The sequence below is a fragment of the Galeopterus variegatus genome, unplaced genomic scaffold, assembly GCF_000696425.1.
Source record: "Galeopterus variegatus unplaced genomic scaffold, G_variegatus-3.0.2 Scaffold4046, whole genome shotgun sequence".
Lineage (NCBI taxonomy): Eukaryota > Metazoa > Chordata > Mammalia > Dermoptera > Cynocephalidae > Galeopterus > Galeopterus variegatus.
Window position 1 is genome coordinate 129,363 of NW_007730157.1, and position 19,104 is coordinate 148,466.

The following is a 19,104-nucleotide window of genomic DNA, read 5'->3' on the forward strand; positions in this document are numbered from 1 at the left end:
TATTTTATGATTTCCCTCGTGATTTCCTCTTTGACTCAATTATTTGTGTGTGTGGTTTAATCTTTACCATTTTGTGTATTTCCTTACTGTAATACAGCTTTGTTCCACCTGCCTCCTTTGTAGTTTGTGAAATATATTTCTCTATGTTATAGGACCAACAATACAATTAAATTACATATTATCTTGTGCAATTTTTTTAAGTCAGTCAAAAGAAGAAAGGTGAAGATATATGTAACTAATGCAGTTTTTATCATTACTTACGTAGTTTCCTTCATTGGGACCTTCTGATGTCCCTGCTTAGATTTTTTTCAGCTTGTTTCCATCTTTTGGCCTAGCTACCTAGAGGTTACTCCTGGGTCTGCATAAGTCACCTATTTGTCAAATGTTGTGCTTAAGTCCCTTCGTCAGTCAGATTTTTACCCTTGACTGTTGGATGTGTTGAGCTTGGAGGTTGTCACCGCACTTCAGGGAATTCTCTGCCTTCAGCCAAGGACTAGGAGCTTAGAGTTCCCTCTCTGATCACTCCTGAGAAGGCTCAGCCTTCGATGTGCATAGAGTCTTCTAGACTGCCAGGAAACAGTATGATTTTAGTTTTAAGCCTGGCTTCCTAGGATTCGCCCCTGGGCTGGAGTAGCTTATTTCTGAGACAGTGTTTGCTCCGAGGCTGTGTTTAAGCCTCTGTGCCAGTGAGGCTTCTGCCTTGTGTTGATGGTCTGTGTGTGGCTTGGGGAATGCTGTCAGGTCTGCCCAAATCCTGCTCAGACTGGTGCGGAGTGGATGCAGCCCATGTGCACGGCTTTTCTGACCCCAGAATTGCCTGTGATCCCAGGAGTGCTCTTCCTGGCTCTTACCCTCATTCTATTAAACTTTTGACTGCTCTGCTGTTTCATTGGTATCACGGAGCTCCCAGCCTCCTCCACTGCTCTCCAAGATCTCCACTGGTTTGGACAGCACCCTTAGGCATACAGTTCTCCAGGCTCTGTTCCAAATTAAGCCAGTCCCCTCAAGCAAAGCTGCAGAGCTCTTCACCCTCATGGTCTGCCTTGCCCCTGGACAAAGCCCTGTGCCCCTGCACTGGCACTGAGGGTGGGAACCCTCTTTGGGAATGACATCCCTGCTCTACAGGTGGGCACTGAGGGAGGATGAGGTGGCAGCCCTCCGACTTCTTGGCTTGCCTCTCCTGGCATGGAATGTCTGCCCTGTGTGAGATCTGGGAAGGGGCAGTCAGGTCCTACATTCTTGGCCCGCCATTGAGCTTCGGCCCTGTAAGTGGAAGGGGACCCTCATCCTCTCAGCCACACTTGCCTGGAATAGAGCTTCTGCAACAAGGACTGAGGAAGACGAGATGTGCCAACAGCCTGTCCTTCCCAAGGTGAAACTGTACCCCCAGTCAGGATGTTGAGGAGAAAGGGAGTCTCCTTCTTCTTGGCCACATCTGCCCAGAGTAGAGGGCCCAGGGTCGAGCTTCTGGAACCTGGAGCTGTAGGGGAGGAGGGATAAAGGAAGTCATGGCTGAAATGCCACAGACTCTGCTGCTCTTAGCAATATTTAGCACATTTGCTGTATGTCCTCAGGACAATTTCCAGACTTTAAATGATTGTTTATTTTTGTTTTGTTTTTAATTTTCCCTGGTTGAACTGATGTTGTGCTGGGGAGAGCTTCCACCGAGCTGCTTCCTCCGTCACTCTGGCAGTCCCGTGCATCTGCACCTTGGCATGCTTTGTGGAGTAGGAAAGTGAACGTATCACGAGTACAAGGGGCGTTACATATAACCCTTGACACACAGAGGGCATGGGGCTTGTACGCAACATTATTTCATGCCATGATTTCTCAAGTACTGAGCATAAAATAAACCCAAGCGATTTGTTCTGTTCTGTGTGCACCAAATCGGTTAGTGGGATTTTGTTTTCATTTCTAATGAGTGAAACATGTGAGTGCACTTTTCCAGTCTGGCTTCTATAAACCATTCAGAGAAAAAGTATTACACCTATAAGAGCCTCCTAAAAAGCATTAAAGTTTTCATGAACCAACTAGCTTTTCCCAAATTTCAGAGTTGTGTTTATATGAAAAGTCTTTGGCTGCTCTAAAACATTTAAGAATGCAGAAACTCAAATTTCAAATTTAAGAAATATTCATTTTATAACACAATAATTCTTCTATAATCTCATAAATTTTTCTGGCAGAAGTTTTAAAACTGGGCGAAATATCTTTAAAAGTTTTGGGGGGAGGCTGGCTGGGTAGCTTGGTTGGAGGTGAAACTGTACCCCCAGTCAGGATGTTGAGGAGAAAGGGAGTCTCCTTCTTCTTGGCCACATCTGCCCAGAGTAGAGGGCCCAGGGTCGAGCTTCTGGAACCTGGAGCTGTAGGGGAGGAGGGATAAAGGAAGTCATGGCTGAAATGCCACAGACTCTGCTGCTCTTAGCAATATTTAGCACATTTGCTGTATGTCCTCAGGACAATTTCCAGACTTTAAATGATTGTTTATTTTTGTTTTGTTTTTAATTTTCCCTGGTTGAACTGATGTTGTGCTGGGGAGAGCTTCCACCGAGCTGCTTCCTCCGTCACTCTGGCAGTCCCGTGCATCTGCACCTTGGCATGCTTTGTGGAGTAGGAAAGTGAACGTATCACGAGTACAAGGGGCGTTACGTATAACCCTTGACACACAGAGGGCATGGGGCTTGTACGCAACATTATTTCATGCCATGATTTCTCAAGTACTGAGCATAAAATAAACCCAAGCGATTTGTTCTGTTCTGTGTGCACCAAATCGGTTAGTGGGATTTTGTTTTTATTTCTAATGAGTGAAACATGTGAGTGCACTTTTCCAGTCTGGCTTCTATAAACCATTCAGAGAAAAAGTATTACACCTATAAGAGCCTCCTAAAAAGCATTAAAGTTTTCATGAACCAACTAGCTTTTCCCAAATTTCAGAGTTGTGTTTATATGAAAAGTCTTTGGCTGCTCTAAAACATTTAAGAATGCAGAAACTCAAATTTCAAATTTAAGAAATATTCATTTTATAACACAATAATTCTTCTATAATCTCATAAATTTTTCTGGCAGAAGTTTTAAAACTGGGGGAAATATCTTTAAAAGTTTTGGGGGGAGGCTGGCTGGCTAGCTTGGTTGGTTGGAGTCTGGTGCTGTTAACACTAATGTCCAGGGTTTGATCCCTGTACTACCCAGCTACCAAATAAAAAAAAAAAAAAAAGATAAAAGCTTTTGGGGTCTTTCAGACTTACTCAGGCAAATCACCTGATCTCTCTATGGGTTGCATTAAACCAGCAGAATCACACGAGACCAGTGGTCCCAGACTGTGTCTCTCCATTATGTTAGCCAGACATTCGCACCACTTTCCTAATTTTTGCATGTCTTCATATGTTCTGTATCTGTGTATCACCTGCACTTATTCACTTAATATTTTTCTAGTAGAATTTTAAAGTATTTTAAATGGATTCATTTTAAAGCAATCGTTTTATTGCTAGTGCACACAGCCAATTAGTAAATATGATGAAAATATAAATTATTTAAAATCCTAGCTAGATACTGTTAAAGGCTCTGAGCTTGCAACCTCTTTTCTCTGATTCATTTTAAAGCAATCGTTTTATTGCTAGTGCACACAGCCAATTAGTAAATATGATGAAATTATAAATTATTTAAAATCCTAGCTAGATACTGTTAAAGGCTCTGAGCTTGCAACCTCTTTTCTCTGAAAAAAAAAAGGGAACTACACAATAGAATAGCAGTGTTTGATTAGGGCTTACTGTCCTGAGCATTTTACACGTGGTATCTCATTTAATATTCTTAATAACAGTGAGGTAGATTGTCTCCATTTTACACACAAGGAAACTGAGGCACAAGATGATTATATGGCAGAGCCAGGACTGGAAACAGGCAGTCGGTCTGGAGTCAGTGCTCTTAACTGCCCTGCCACTCTGCCTCCTAAGTAATGTAAAAGGGATTCTATAAAATTTGAGGCTATCTCAGCCTCACCTACAGCTGCCTCAGGGTGCACTGGCAGGCAAGACACATCCACATTTTGGAAATACCAGTCAGAGGAATGTCCACCGACGACTCTTGGGACAGGCTTCCTTTCGCACTCAGATACATGTGGAAAGGCTGCACGCTCCGCTGCCCTCGTGGAGACACTTTATACCGGCCTCTAAAAAGCTCTGATTCCTGCAGCAAAGACTCAAGCTTTATTTAATGCAGCATTTCTCAAACTTACTGGGTCTCAGAACCCTTTTAAAGAGGAACACGTGTTAGCATCTCAGGACACACTGGACTCGTCTGTGTTTAGAATAAAATTCAAAAATATTTCTTGTATATAAAGAGGAAGGCATTTCTTCCTTGAAAGAGCTTACAAATATCCAAACCGGGTTTCTGTTACCAGGTGAATTTTCTCATGCCGTGAAACCCACATAACTTTCAAAGGTCATCTCTTTGCTTTCTAAAACCCTCGCATCCACACTGCACCCCATTCCTGCTCTGTGCAGTGGCAGCAAGTCCCACTGGGTGACAGCCTTCCTTGGTGCCAGTACTGCTGGGGGATGTAAGCTCACGGGCAAAGGAAACCCTGGGCGTTTGCACTGGGCATAGATGTTGCACCCTGTATCCAGAGCTCAGGAAACCTGGAACCTACCTGACAAAGCTCATAGCTGGGTAGGAAACAGCCTCGGGAACAGTACAGTAAATAATGCACTTCCAGGTGTCACTGCTGCCACCTGCTCATCTGTGTGACCTGCTCAGCAAGTTTAAAGAACTCATACCTCTTTGATAAAGAAAAACAAGGCCCAAAGAGATGACGTATGCTTGCTGTGCTCTCTCCAGCAGGAGGGGACGGCAGTGGCACCTGGCACTGCCTGGACACACCTGTGAGAAGGAGCCGTCCCGTCGGAAATGTGCTGCTCTTGCGGGAATTCCGACCGCCACATGGTTTCAGCTTTTCTGCTTGGCAGAAGCACGTTTGAATTAGGGGTGCCCAGTGGCTCCCCCTACCTCTTCAGAGGTTTTACAAAGAGGCCCTCCTGGTCTGAGGGGCCCCTTCTTCCCTGATCCCCAATGCTGCAGTGCCCCAGGGCAGGGCTGGTCTGGTCTTGGCCTCCCCTAGAGGCTGCTGCTGCCGCCTCCGGAAAAAGCAGCTGCGTTCCTTTCTTTTCACATTTCCATCTGTCCTTTTAGAAAACCTGGAGTGTGCTGTGGGTAACACACCAGGGTTCAATTCCCGTACCAGCCAGCCTCCAAAATAAAAAGAAAGAAAAAAAAAATCTGGTGGAATAGAGCTTCTAACTGGTACCTGAGGGGCCTGCGATGAGGGTCCCCTGGGCAATATTTATAAGGACTTCTGCTAAGAGGCCTTGAAAGAGAGATTAGGGAAAGGGAACTTCCAAACCTATCATAAATTCATAAGCTTTGATAATAAGCAGCTCACTGAAGAAAAGATCTGATTCAGGAAACAGCCAATATTCAAGAGTTGAATCCCCAGCCTGAAAACAGACACAGAGCTTAAAACAGGGACCCTTCAGTCTTCCCTCAGGGACTCAACCCCCAAACAGATGGCAGTCACCACCACCTACCTCACATAGCTCAAACGTGACTTAGGAACCAAAAATACAAAACGGTTATTCCTTAACTGATAAAATTGGAACTAAAAACAAACAAACACAAACAGAAATAACTCTGGGAATATAACTGCTTAACCATTTCTTTATATTTTTATTGGATTTTTTAAAATTTCTGCCCAGTTATGACAATGAACTGGGAAACCACAATTACAATTCACAAACGGTGGCATGAAAAACAACACACACCCCATCAGAATTACACCAAACCCTTTCCTTTTTATTCATTCAAAAGAGTCCACAGCACAAGCGTCAAACATGAGCACTGCCATTTTTTTCTTAGAAGGGGAATAACAGTTATTCTGGCAGCACTTTTACAATTCCAGGAAGTGGCTTTGATACCACACGTTGCAGGAATAGAAAGCATAACAAACTTGGAGGGCACCGGTTTGAGAGGCAGGGGACTCCTTGGTTGGAAAAAATTCCTCTTGTGCTTAAGGGAATTGCCTGTTGGCCCCGGCAAGCTGCTGAGTCTTCCCAGGTGTTGAAACAGAAAACGGAATTTCCTGCATAGATGGTGAAAATTTCTGTAGAGCAGAGTGTTTTAAATCTCCAACCCTCCCCACACCCTGAAGCTACTTCTCAAGCTTTTCTGGAGCTTCTTTTGGTCACGTGAACCTCTATAATGATGACCCTTTCGCTAAAACACATGTGACATCAGCGTTTCTGCCTACACTGCTTCTCTAGGGTTCAGATGACAGCACAAAACGTCACTTGTCAAAAAATAGCAGATATTAAGAACGTGGGCATTCGTGTTCAGGATAATAGCAAACACTTTGCAGGGTATGACACCCAGAGGAGCATTTTTTTTTTTTCATTTAATATGGTCCCCTAGGGAGTTGGCCCTAAGTCACACACTTGAGTCTGTTTAAAAAGACTGGTCGAAATTGGCTCATTTGACAATTTAGAAACTGTCTTGTGCCAATTTAAAAACTCTTATTGCCCAACAATTCAATGGTCCATAAAGCAATTAAGTGTTACCATTCAGTTTACACTTACAAGCACGCGCGCGCGCACACACACGAGAACTGTGACAAATGGATTAACCAGATCAGTCTTGTGACTGTGTTCTAAAAGAAAATAAAATCTCAAATCTGAGATGTCATATTCAAGTACTAAAAAATGCAAAAATAGTCTGATCCTATTTGATTTTATGATCATAAGAGATCACACATTTAACTGGAGGTTCTGGAGTCAGTGAAGTTAACTCCTGGGGCACAAAATATTCTATAAAAATCAATTTGTGATTTCTTGAAATGCAGCTGTTTGTTCTTTCTGTGGCGCTCCCGCCGAGGGTTCGGATCCCATATAGAGACCGGTCGGCTCACTGGTTGCGATCCCGTTGCCGGTCACGAAAAAAGACAAAAAGGAAAAAAAAAAAAAAAAAACATTGAAGGAAGATTAAAGAATAAAAAAAAAATCAAAAAGTCTTACACTAAAATAAGGAATCAGCCCCATCTTGGCACAGTTCTCATGCAGAATATTGCACCCAGTGTTAACTAACGCTAGAAGCTTCAAACGGTATAAATTTAAATGTATTTGCATATTATAAAAATAAAGATAAACATATACATATTTTACACTAGTTACGGAACAGCAATGAACGTCAGTCGATCCCTCTTTCACATTGAACAGAACTGAAATCTGAGTGCTCTAAATACTGCCACCTGTACTGTAACTATGGCTTATATGTGCACGGAAAACAAAATCCCTGAGAAGCCATTCGACTTTTTTTTTCTTTTCTTCAAGTAGCGCTCTCCTTGGAGGATCAGTTCTGAGGTTCAGGTTGTAAAACATTTGCTCCATATTCTCTCCCCCCTCCCCCCTGCCCTCCCACCTCTTCAACAGTCCTCGGAAAGCACCTGAATGCTTTTGCACTCAAGTTCACAGAACACGCTTGGGATGTGGAGGTACAAAAGATGGCCCAGGTGAGTTCTGATGCTCTTTACTCCATGGAAAGTCCACAGCCACGAAAGTCACTGGTTTCTGTGCTTTTCACCAACGTTCTTCCTAGACAGGTAGATGAGAAGAAAGCACAGGAATGTCAAAAGGTAACAGAGAATGGTATTCTCGATTGTAAGAAAAGGAAGCCGTGATATAAATCGACTTCCTGCACAGATTTTCATTTCCACTTCTTGAACTCCTTATAAACATGTAAATGTCAGGCAACTAACATGCCCACACAGGAAAGAGTCTTTTTAGGAGTAAATTAGTCAGACATTTCTATTAGGGATGAGCCATGAAGGGGAACTACACTAATTGGCTGTAACTGCTTATTCCATGGTGATTTTACAGCTTAAGTAGATTTCTAATCAAAAACCCAACACTCTCAACACAGAACTGCTTCCTTTCAGTAAACGCACATGGACCCACATAGACACACACTAAAAAACCCTCTGAAAGTAGGAATATACACTGAAAAGTGAGAATGGATGTGTGTCTGGAGTAAAAAATGTTAAGTCTACTTAAAGTGTTATGAGCAAGGCCGGCACCTAAAACCTGGAGTTTGAAGAAATCACTGCATCCTCGGCTAATTAAACAAAGTGGCATTCAATTCAGACAAAATGGCTGGGGGAAAATGTCAAATGTCCCCATCCCTGATTTCAGCTTTCCTACAACGACATGCAAACTGATGTTTTTGAAAGTGTTTTAGCAACATTTAATGAAACACACAAGATAATGAAGGGAAAGGAAAAAGGGGCTATGATCTGCTCCCCCCAAGACTCCACTGCTCCTAATGCTGCTTGACTTCATGGATTCTGATAATTCAGCATCACCTAAGACATCCCTCCAGCCCATACAAGAATCAGCTGTGGACTCATTCAAGCATAACAACAACGACATCACCCAAAATAAGCCCCTTCCATTTACTACATGCCAGGAATTGCGCCGTTCTGTCCAGTGCATTTGGTTAATGCTCAGCTCATCAACTCATAACAATCCCACCAGGTAAGCTCCATCTTCCTCTGTATTTTACTAAGAAGGAAACTAAGGTTCCAAGAGGTAAAATAATTTCCCCAAGGGTACCCACCAGCGAGTGGCAGAGCCAGGCCTTTAGGGTTACCTGACTCCAAAGCATGCCTGACAACCAAAACAGAGGTCGGATATTTGGAGCCCTTGGGACAGTTTCACATTCAATGGCATTCAGCCAGGAGAAATTTTTGAAGACCTGTTAATACCGTAAAGTCATGCTAGAGGAAGTTTTGAAAACTGCCTCCAATTCAAGTAATAATATAAATCTAACTGCAAAGAACATGGCAGTGTGAAAACACACGTCTCAACCAAATGGTTAACTTGTGTGCTGTGAGTCTCGCGCTCATGCGGGAGATGTTTTTCTCACGGAATCTAAGAAACCTTTGGAAATTCGGACTGTCGTGTCTTGCTGTCTATGACCCTGAGCCACACGTAAGACTGAGAAACACAATCAAGGGCACCTAGTGGGAATATCCCACACTGCTCAACCACTTTGAACATTTTCCCACATTGACACCACTTTTCACATTTGGGCTCTTAGGGCCCCCAAAAGAGCCACCAAATCACCAACCTCCTCTCTCTCTCTGTTTCTCCATCTGAATAAACTCATCCTTGGCCTTCAAGATCCACCTCAAATGCCACTTCCTGGAACCTTTCCTGATTCTTCTCCATAGCGTTCTTCTCTGTGCTTACAGGACTGTCCATACACCTGCCATGGCCCACACCAAACCGTAATTATAATTAGATGCTCACAAGTTTGTCTGATTATTTCTTTGACTCTCATTCTCCCCAAGGAGGCGATTAGATTCTCGAGGGCAGGTCTGACCTAGTTATTTCTGCATCCTCAACACCTGGCACGATGCCTACTGGAGAACAAACACTCCACAAAGATCTGCTGAACGAATGAATGAGATGAGATGAGAACGCCACAGGTAAAAAGCAGCCACGATACTATGAGATCGTTACTATAACAGAGGTGTGTAAGAAGGATTAAGGACACATGAAGGAAAGAGTGACTGATTACAGCACATGAGATGGGGATGGCTCCCCAGAGTTGTTGACACACGACCTTGGCCTTAGGGACAATGGGCCTTCCTTGGGTAGGAGATAGGGTGACTGTCAACAAAGGACTGAGAGCCAGCGAGGGGCACTCAGTGGTTGTCCCCTCCCACAGTGAGGAGCTGTCTCACATGTCGGCAGAGGGACTGGGGTCTGACTGTGAAGGGCCTTGTGAGCCATGCCCAGGATTTTACACTTGAGCCTGTAAACACCTGGAAATCATTCAAGGCTTTTAAATAAGGAGAGATGTCATGGGGTCTGCCATTAAAATATTGGTTTAAAGGACAGTAGGAGGCCAGTGAAGACTCAGTCACAGTCATCTTGGCTAGACAGAAAGCATGGGGCTGAAGAGAAAGTGACATGGCCAAATTCATTCATGTCAAGACACACTGATGAGATGGGACAATGGGTCTTGGTGGAAGACTGCATGTGGGAAGGACGGGGAGGAAGGCGTTGAGCTGACAGCCCCGACATGGGCAGAAGGGTGCAAAGCTGCACCTGAGACAGGACCACGGCTGGGCTGGAGAAGGGCTTTGGGGGAGGAAGGTGGTCAACTCAGTTTTCCACCTGTGAAGCCTACAGGCCCTCCAGGGGGGCTGGAGACAGAGGGCGGGAGCTGAAGGGCGGGCTCGCCCCGAGGTAGGGGGGACCTCAGACCCAGAATCCTCCCAGGCTAGAGAACCTGCCCTTCCTGGGACTCAACAAAGAAGTTATGACTCAAGGTATTCAGAAGCTTCGACTAAAACTGAAGCCAGAGCATGTTATACTGCCCAGGTCTTTTATCTTCTGTCTTCTGATGCTTTCATATCTGGGGACTTGCTGACCTGGGGGGTCTGCCCCTCCCAGGGCTGGCCAGTTCCTAGAGACAGTGAACAACGTACCCATGAGCATGCTCTTCATATACAAACCAATTAATCCTGAACCCACACCTCGGCCACCTCCGTTATTGTGCTCTCACACTCCAGGCCACTATCCCCCTGCCCTAATCACCCCAGGGCCAGGTACCAGACCACTGACAACCCCTATGCCCCAGAGCTGCTGAAATTATTCAGACTGGTGAGTCCTGAGCTTGTTCACCCTGCCTTGCCCGTCCCTTCCCTTGGAAGCCACATAAAGGCTGCTGCCCTTAGCTGCTCCCTCCCGCTCTCCCTCTTGACCGGCCCTGGCTCTCCCTATGCAGCCCCCTCCCCGGTGCAGGGTGCCCCCTCTTCTTGGGAACTGTGAGTAATAAACCGTCTCTTCAATGGACTATATTTTAAAGGACATGTGCGAGAGAGATCATTCACCACTGCAAAAACAGTGCTGAAGCCGGGCACCACGACGTGGACTTGGGCCGAGCTGTGCACTCAGTAACTGTGTCAATGCGGGAAAATGGCCTGGTCTGGGACTCAGTGCGCTCTACCCTATGTGACTTACAGTGTTGCTGGGAGGATCCAGTGAGTTGGGGGTGTTGCTCTCACTGTGACTACGACGTGAAAGAAATGATACCACCCACCTCCTCTTTATTCCATGAAGACAGGGTGGGCATATTGACATCTGCTGAGCAACAGCGGGTGGCCTTATAAATAGATACTCATGTAGTCCACCTTGACCCCTTCATGGCATGGAGGGAAAGGGAAACCAACATTCCTATCTCCCTATCCAGCACACACTTTTACCTTCCTTGGGTAGGCACGTCAATTAATAAGTGAAACACTGCAGTGCTGAACTTATTCTGTTTTACATTATTATTATTACGTTTATATGCCATCCACAGTGTACACCACTAATATCCCTAGCAGAAATAACAGCAGCCAAGTTTACTGAGCATGCATTTACTCTGTGTAAGGAATTATGCTAAATGCTTTACCTGCAACTGTCTCCATAAATGCTCACAACAACCCTGGAAGATAAGTTTTTCTATTATGTGTATTTTACACATATCCATCACCACAGCACTAACAAGTAGTTAGACATTCAGGAAGTATAACCCCAGGACTCAAATGACCTTGAGAAATAAATACAAGCACTGCTTTTTAAAAGCTATATGTTGTGTTCATCAACTTGGGCTTTTCCTGACATCATATTTCTGTACAATATCAAATTTTTTAAAAAATGACTTTTTTTTCCAGTAAGCGTCTAAGTTTACTGATATATGCAATATCATGGTAAATTAAGCAAAAGAGTCAAGTAGTTTCTTTATTCCTAATTCCCAAATGTGACTTGATTCTGGATAAGTAAAAGATTTGTCATCTTAAGATGTCCTGCTCTATAGAATCCCTTCAGCCCCAAACCCCCTCGACCCTCCCAAACTCTCCAAGTCCTCAGGATGGCCTTACCTATTTAAGAAACTCTCTCTGCTTCCCAGAGACTTACCCTTAAAAACTGGTGCTCCTAAAGTCACAGATTGGGTACAGTAAAAATGATGGCATAAGGAAAAGAAGCACTATCTTTTCCACTTAATTTTCCAAGAAAGTATGAAGATACCTAAGCAGAGAGGGGAAAAATTCCAGTATCAATGTGGCTGATGGGAGACTACAGAATTAGAGAAACACAATTCCCTTTAGCCTGTATAGGTAGCAAGGCAATAAGCTGTCTTATGCTTTGCAGAGAACAAAACAAATCAATGCCAATCAATGTGATACACCCACAGGCAATCTCCACACTTAGTCTTTCTTCTGAAATACCATCCCATCCCCACGTTCCATGTTTTAAAATTCTGTGATCGGTGAAAAAATTCTCCATTGTGATAAAGCCAAATTCACCTTGCTCCATTGCTTTTTAAAAAATTTTTATGAAGTCCATACTAACTAATCTGAATGCAGTTAGACATCCTTTGCCTGTTTATTTGGTGAGATAAAGGCTGCAGAATCTTCATCCTGCTTTTTTATAAAAGGCTATTTCAATTGGTCTTAAATATCCTTATGTCATAACAACATAACTGCCCAAATTCCTGTGCCAAGTAATCACCATACTTTTGAGAATACTTATAAACAGCAAGTAACTGGAATTTAATGGAGATCATGCTTGAATGGAAACTCTGCAGTATAAAGGCAATAAGCCAAGTTTTTAAAAGGGAGTTTTGAAACGCAGTATCTCAGCCTTACCCTCTATTATTATTGGTACTTTCTGGAAAAAGAGAAAGCTTAGCCCAACAATTTTTAAACCAGCCCATTTCTGCTAAAATTCTGTAACAAACGACCTGCCAAAATCAGAATTAACTTCCTTCTTCAGGCTCTGAGAACTCCCTGTACTTCCCAGTTGATGGAGCACAGACAGACAGGGTACCACCATGAGATGTCAACTGCCAGCAAATAAAAATGATACATTCCCATTTCCCGAAAGTTCAAGGGTCAGTCCATTAAGAAACCACATGGAAGAAAGTGGTTTGCATTCCAGCATGCCTCAAGGTAAAACATTTTCATATGCTCCCCAACCTGTTGCAGTCTCTCCTTTGACAAGAAAATTGGCAGATAAATTGGGTAATCTGGAAGTTTATCACAGAGCATACTGTTTAATTGGTGGAGGAGGGGTTTGGTCTAAACGTGTTTGGAAGGAGAGAGAGAAACATTCTGCAGGGTACCTAAAAATGACAAGCAGTTGGCAAGGTGCCATTTGTCCAGAGAAGCTCCTACTCCCTGGGAATCAAAATATTAAGTGTCTCAACCTGAAGCAACTGGACAAAGACAGGGATTTATAAATCATTTTTACAAGGGCATCCTTCACTTTCCCTTACTTTTCTCACTAAAAGTATATTTTTGCCCCTTGTGACTCCTAATGTTCAAGGCTCAGCATCCCCTAAATATGTAGGGGTCAATCAGGTTGCCAGTAAGAGGTTCTGAAGGTGACTTGTCTCTGTCTCAGCAGCCACACCTACCTCTATCATCCAGTAAACAGGGACCTGGCAGTGGGGGCATAAGTCAATCTGCTGCCTTTAACCAAACTGGGCTAGGGGTACCATGTGTTTATGAGCACTTCTTTAAAACTCAGGAACCTGCTGAATACCAACACACCAGGCAGCAAAACCATCACAGAAAGTGACACTAAAAATATCTGCTGACTGCATGACACTAGGTGTTTTAATAGACACAAGTGACTGCCAGTAGGCACAAAGTTTCTTTTGGGGGCCATGAAAATGTTCTACAATTAGACTGTGGTGAAAGGTGCACAACTCTGTAAATATATTAATAATCATTGAATGGGTGAGTTTTATGGCATGTAAATTAAACATCAATAAAGCTTTAAAAAATATCTGTATCCTCAAGGAAGTCAGTTTTTCAGAGCAACCCAGGCAAATTTGCTATTAGATGTTCACCTCATCTCAAATGCAGATATCCTTGCAAATCAGACCTACATATCCAAAATATGGAAATTACTCACATTTCTATCTGATAATCAGCAAAGAGGACAAGAAGCCACTGGCTCCCATTTCTCCCCCAAGGGTGGAGTGCAGTGGGGGAGGCATTTCATCAGTTCCTGTAGCCTTTGTGAAATGCTGCTGAGACCTCAACCACCAACCACCAACCACCAACACAGCTGCAGGTGTCAATTACACCCCAAATCACTACACCTGCTTTTTATTCTCTGTCTCTCCCCCTGGGGGGATAAAACACCTAGAAAAAATTTTAAGTGACAAATAGAAAGCTTGGAATTCATAAGAAAAGGCTGATCAAATAACATTCATCGGTGTTTTTTTCTTTATAAACCGCAATGCAGCTCCATGATTTTACACACGGTCAAAGGCAGGCAGTTCAATGAGAAGTCTCTGATTTGATCTACAAAGGAGAGGAGTAAACTCATAGAGAAGCTTGGAATGTCTTTTTAAAACCATCATAAGATCCAGAACAACTACCTAAGAGTAGGGTGGATTATTCCGGTATGCCTGGGACCATTCTGGTTGTGACGCCTGTCATCCCAGGATAATTCATAATAGTCTCCCTGTCACTCTCAATCCATTCCTAATTTGAACAAGAAATGGTATGCTCACCCTGCCGAGACAGAGTGGACTGTGCTGAGGCAGAGATCAGTGCAGTGTGGATCAGTTTTGCCAACTTGTTGTTGACCAGAGAGAGGTCCTATAGCCAAAGATAAGGTCCTGCTGGCCAGGAGCCCACTCTTAGAGGCATGGAAAGGATCCAAGAGCTCAGAAAGTCCAACATACACACATTAGAATCATCTGGGCGACTTTTTTTTTTTTTCTTTCCTTTTTTGTCTTTTTTCGTGACTGGTAACGGGATCGCAACCCTCGGTGTCACGCCCACACCACGCTCAACCAGTGAGTGGACCGGTCTCTATATAGGATCTGAACCCTCGGCGGGAGTGCCGCTGCGCTCCCAAGCACCGCACTCTACCGAGTGCGCCACCGGGCCAGCCCTGGGCAACTTTTTTTTGTTTCTAAAGACTCATGCCTGGGCCCTTCCCCTAGGAATTCTGATACATGTGCCTGATTAAGAAAGCCCGACCTTGGGCCGGCCCAGTGGCGCACTGGATAGTGCGCCGCTTAGGAGGCGCGGCAGCGCTGCCGCCCGAGGGTTCGGATCCCACATACAGACCGGCTCCCGCTCACTGGCTGAGCGAGGCGTGGGAGCAACACCGAGGTTTGCAATCCCGTTGCCGGTCCCTGGTCCGGTACGGGGGCAACACTGAGGGTTGCAATCCGTTGCCGGACCCGGAAAAAAAAAAAAAAAAAAAAAAAAAAAAAAAAAAAAAAAAAAAGAAAGCCCGACCTTGGACATCTACCTATTTTTTATGGGATGATAGAGAAGTAAAAGATTACTCTACAGTGAGCTGCTTGGCTGGAGTTACAAAGCCAGTGCAGTCTCCCTAGTTTTCCAAGTTCTAGTGCCAGCTGGGACCCCAAGGCTTGGGCTCAGGCCCAAGCTGTGTTGACTTAATGATTCCCTCTTTTGATGGCTATACTCATCAACGCCCCCAATTTCCCGCTTCCAATACATTGCCATCCATTTGTGAATCAGACCTGCCATGGGACCAGGCCCAGCTTCCATGTGTGTTTGTTTTGGAGTTCACACATAAGAGCTGTGCATGCGGGGGAGGGGAGAGGTGTGTGCCTAAAACTGGAGAGCACCAGCCTGGGCTTTGAATCTAAGTGTAATAAAACAGTCACCCAAGAGACCATTTTCTCCTTGCCTCCATCCTAAAAAATGGTAATTTCAAAGAAAAGGCTTGCCAGGAACATGAAACTTTCCTACTTCAAGATTATTCCTTCATTTAGAGTTGAGAATTCTATTGCAAAACTGTCATCCATTTTATGAGACTTTTTTGGAACCCATTTCAAAATAAAACAGCCAAGTCAAAAGTGGTCCAATCCCTAAAGGTGCTCCCTCCAACATTTAGATGTCTGTGGCTATGGGCCTCTAATTACCCAAGACTTTAAAGCTGCTTGTTCATTTAGGTGCAATCAACTATCAGAGGCTGATAATGTTTTTCCAGGTGGGTATAAACGTGGTCTTTCTGTGGAAGTACAGTAAGAAGCCCGAGGAAGAACACTGTAAAGCTGGCTAGGTGCTGCTATGGTTTCTTGTGCAAATGGATACTGTAACTGTTACCTCTACCTTGCCTATTAAATGGCAGGTGGCTATGGCAAAACAATAGATTAATGTTTCTCTTGGCTCAGGAAAATCTATGCCAATGCAACCATCTGTTACATATGCTGCTGGTTTTATATCCCCTTCTTCTTATCCTGGGTGTATCTGAAAGGAAGGGGCTAATGTGCACACATTCAAAGAAATTGAAAAAACAGTAAAATTTCTGTTATTTGATATGTTCAAGACAGAGTATGTTCTGGTTAATACAAAGTTACTATGTAATCCTACCTTAATATTTAAGAAGCACTTCAAGATTTCACAGTGTCTTAGGGTCATATTAGTGATAAATTATACTATGTGCATGTTAGATAAAAAAGCATTCTGAATATAAAGGCATTAGATAAGAGTTTCCCTTGGGTGTTCAGTGATATTTTCCAGCAAAGATGGATTAGGGAGGGATGTTCCATCTAATGAGTCGCCCAAGAGCACCACACTTCTACTGCAGCTGCTAATGACTGAGAATGCCACTGGAGACCTTAGCGCTGCAAAGCGCACACCAAAGGCAGGAGAGCTGCCACCTTGGGGATGAGCCATGCGCGCCTATCACACAGAGCTCTGGAATGCAGCTTAACAGCCAGTTTCCCCAGATGAAATGACAAGGTCACTTCAAGATTTCACAGTGTCTTAGGGTCATATTAGTGATAAATTATACTATGTTCATGTTAGATAAAAAAGCATTCTGAATATAAAGGCATTAGATAAGAGTTTCCCTTGGGTGTTCACTGATATTTTCCAGCAAAGATGGATTAGGGACGGATGTTCCATCTAATGAGTCGCCCAAGAGCACCACACTTCTACTGCAGCTGCTAATGACTGAGAATGCCACTGGAGACCTTAGCGCTGCAAAGCGCACACCAAAGGCAGGAGAGCTGCCACTTTGGGGATGAGCCATGCGCGCCTATCACACAGAGCTCTGGAATGCAGCTTAACAGCCAGTTTCCCCAGATGAAATGACAAGGTCACAATTCTCAAATGCAAACCTTCCAACCTTTCTATAAAAAGCTTACATTCATATATCATTTTTTCATTTAAAAAATTCTATGTTGCCAACTAGGAAGAAAAATTAAAGTTTGCTGCATGAATATGAATACTTTGCTGGATAAGTCATGTTGCTGATATTACCCAGAGAATGAGATCCGGCCCCAGAAGATCTGTGGCTGCTACTTTTCAAGATTTGAGGTAAATAAGCATTTCACCTCAATTTAAAAGTGGCCTCATTGGTTCTTAGTACTACAAACACACATGTGCACGCGCGCGCACACACACACACACACAAACAAAACCCAAACAAACAGGATGAGTTTTACCTAGACTACTAAGGTAACATTCTACCCAAAAGCTAATTTACATGTGTACATTCTCTGTCTTTAAGTCCATTTCGGGGAAAGGTGGTGGCAAACTGCGTAATCCTTTATTTTCAGGGACTGACTAGAGAATCAGAGCCCTGTAGGAAAAAGCAATCTATCACAGATTTTCTGCAAGCTTTTCTTATTTAATGAGCACTTACTGTTCTTTGAGATAAGGGCTCCCTTAATTCTGCATTGATAAAGCTAAGACTACCCACCAAAAAAAAAAAAAAATGCTGTTTCTGGCTGCATATACCAGCAAATATATCAGGAGGGTCTTCAAAAAGTTCACAAAAAAATGCATTTTTAATTCTATTTTACTGTGAACTTTTTGAAGTACCCTTGTACTAAAAACCAATGAATTATACACTTTAAATGAGTGAACTGTGCGGTGTATGAGTATTAAAAAAATGTTCTGACTCTATCAGCAAAAGTAAAAAAAATCACAAAAAAGAAAAAATAAAAGTTCCTATTTTGCTGCATAAGCCATGGTGTTGATGTCACTGGGAAGAATCACATCTGCCCTGGGGTGCTTTTCAACATTTGTGCAGATACAGTTTTTTGATAATCAGTTTTTTGATAATTGGCTTTTTGACAATCAGGATCAGGAGCGAGAGGCAGGGGCCAGTGGGACTTTGAGAACTCACTTGGAACAGGGGCTGATCACAGTTGGCGTAGGTGGGTAAACCAAGGCAACATTCACTCGCTCGCTGCCGTTCTTGGGGCAAATGATCTCTGCCACTCCTTCTGGTCTGGGCTGACTCAGCAACTCCCCTGCAGGAGAAGAGATGAAAATGCATTAAGATTTGCCCTAAAAATGAGACCACTTTACCCAGAAGTGCAGGGGTTGGCAGGGGGTGAGGGAGGTAATATGGCAGCACAGGGTCTAGATGATGGAGTCAGAGAACAAAAGTGCAACCAAGAATAGCAGGATTGGCTTGGCTCCTGCTCCCACTGCCTGAATTCTCATCCGCATCACCACAGAAAATGTTCTAGTGGTTATGGCAGGAAGGGCTGGGCGCCAGCCAAAGGCAGCACCTTCCTCTCCACAGACTGACTCCGGAGACTTGTATCTAGATATCACAAACTGAGCCAGGGTCCCTACAGCCCCACGAAGCAAGGGCTGCCAAAGCAGGTGTTCATAACTAGGATTCAGGGCAGACAGGGCTCGGGCTAACTGCAGTAGCCGTTCAACAAGGCCCTGCACAAATGATCTGGAAATACAGCGGACTAGAGGTGTGGACGAGGCAAACAGTTCAAGAGCAGCCCAGCCTCCTCCTGACAGGAGGACTTTCTGGGTAGGTATGTGTGCAGAGTTGAACCAACACAACACTGTTTTATGACTAATGGGGTCTAGTGAAAACAGATAATTAACTTGATGGATTACCACAATACCTAAAGGAAATCTGTTCCTCTGCATGCCCCAGATATAATCTCTCTCCACTAGCTCATTAAATCCTAAGAGCAACGATGACTTCTATTCCTAGTTTCCTCCCCCTTGTCCCCTTACCTGGGACATAC

At 43.9% G+C, this 19,104-nt stretch overlaps 1 long non-coding RNA gene across 1 annotated transcript; it reads right to left on the minus strand.

The window, feature by feature from the left end:
- Positions 1-7,137: 7,137 nt before the first annotated feature.
- On the minus strand, positions 7,138-18,323 carry LOC103602199. Its single transcript, XR_551508.1, has 2 exons — positions 18,231-18,323; positions 7,138-7,631 (listed from the first exon to the last, which is right to left on the minus strand). It is a non-coding gene; the product is annotated as an uncharacterized LOC103602199 (long non-coding RNA).
- Between the last annotated feature and the right edge of the window lie 781 nt (positions 18,324-19,104).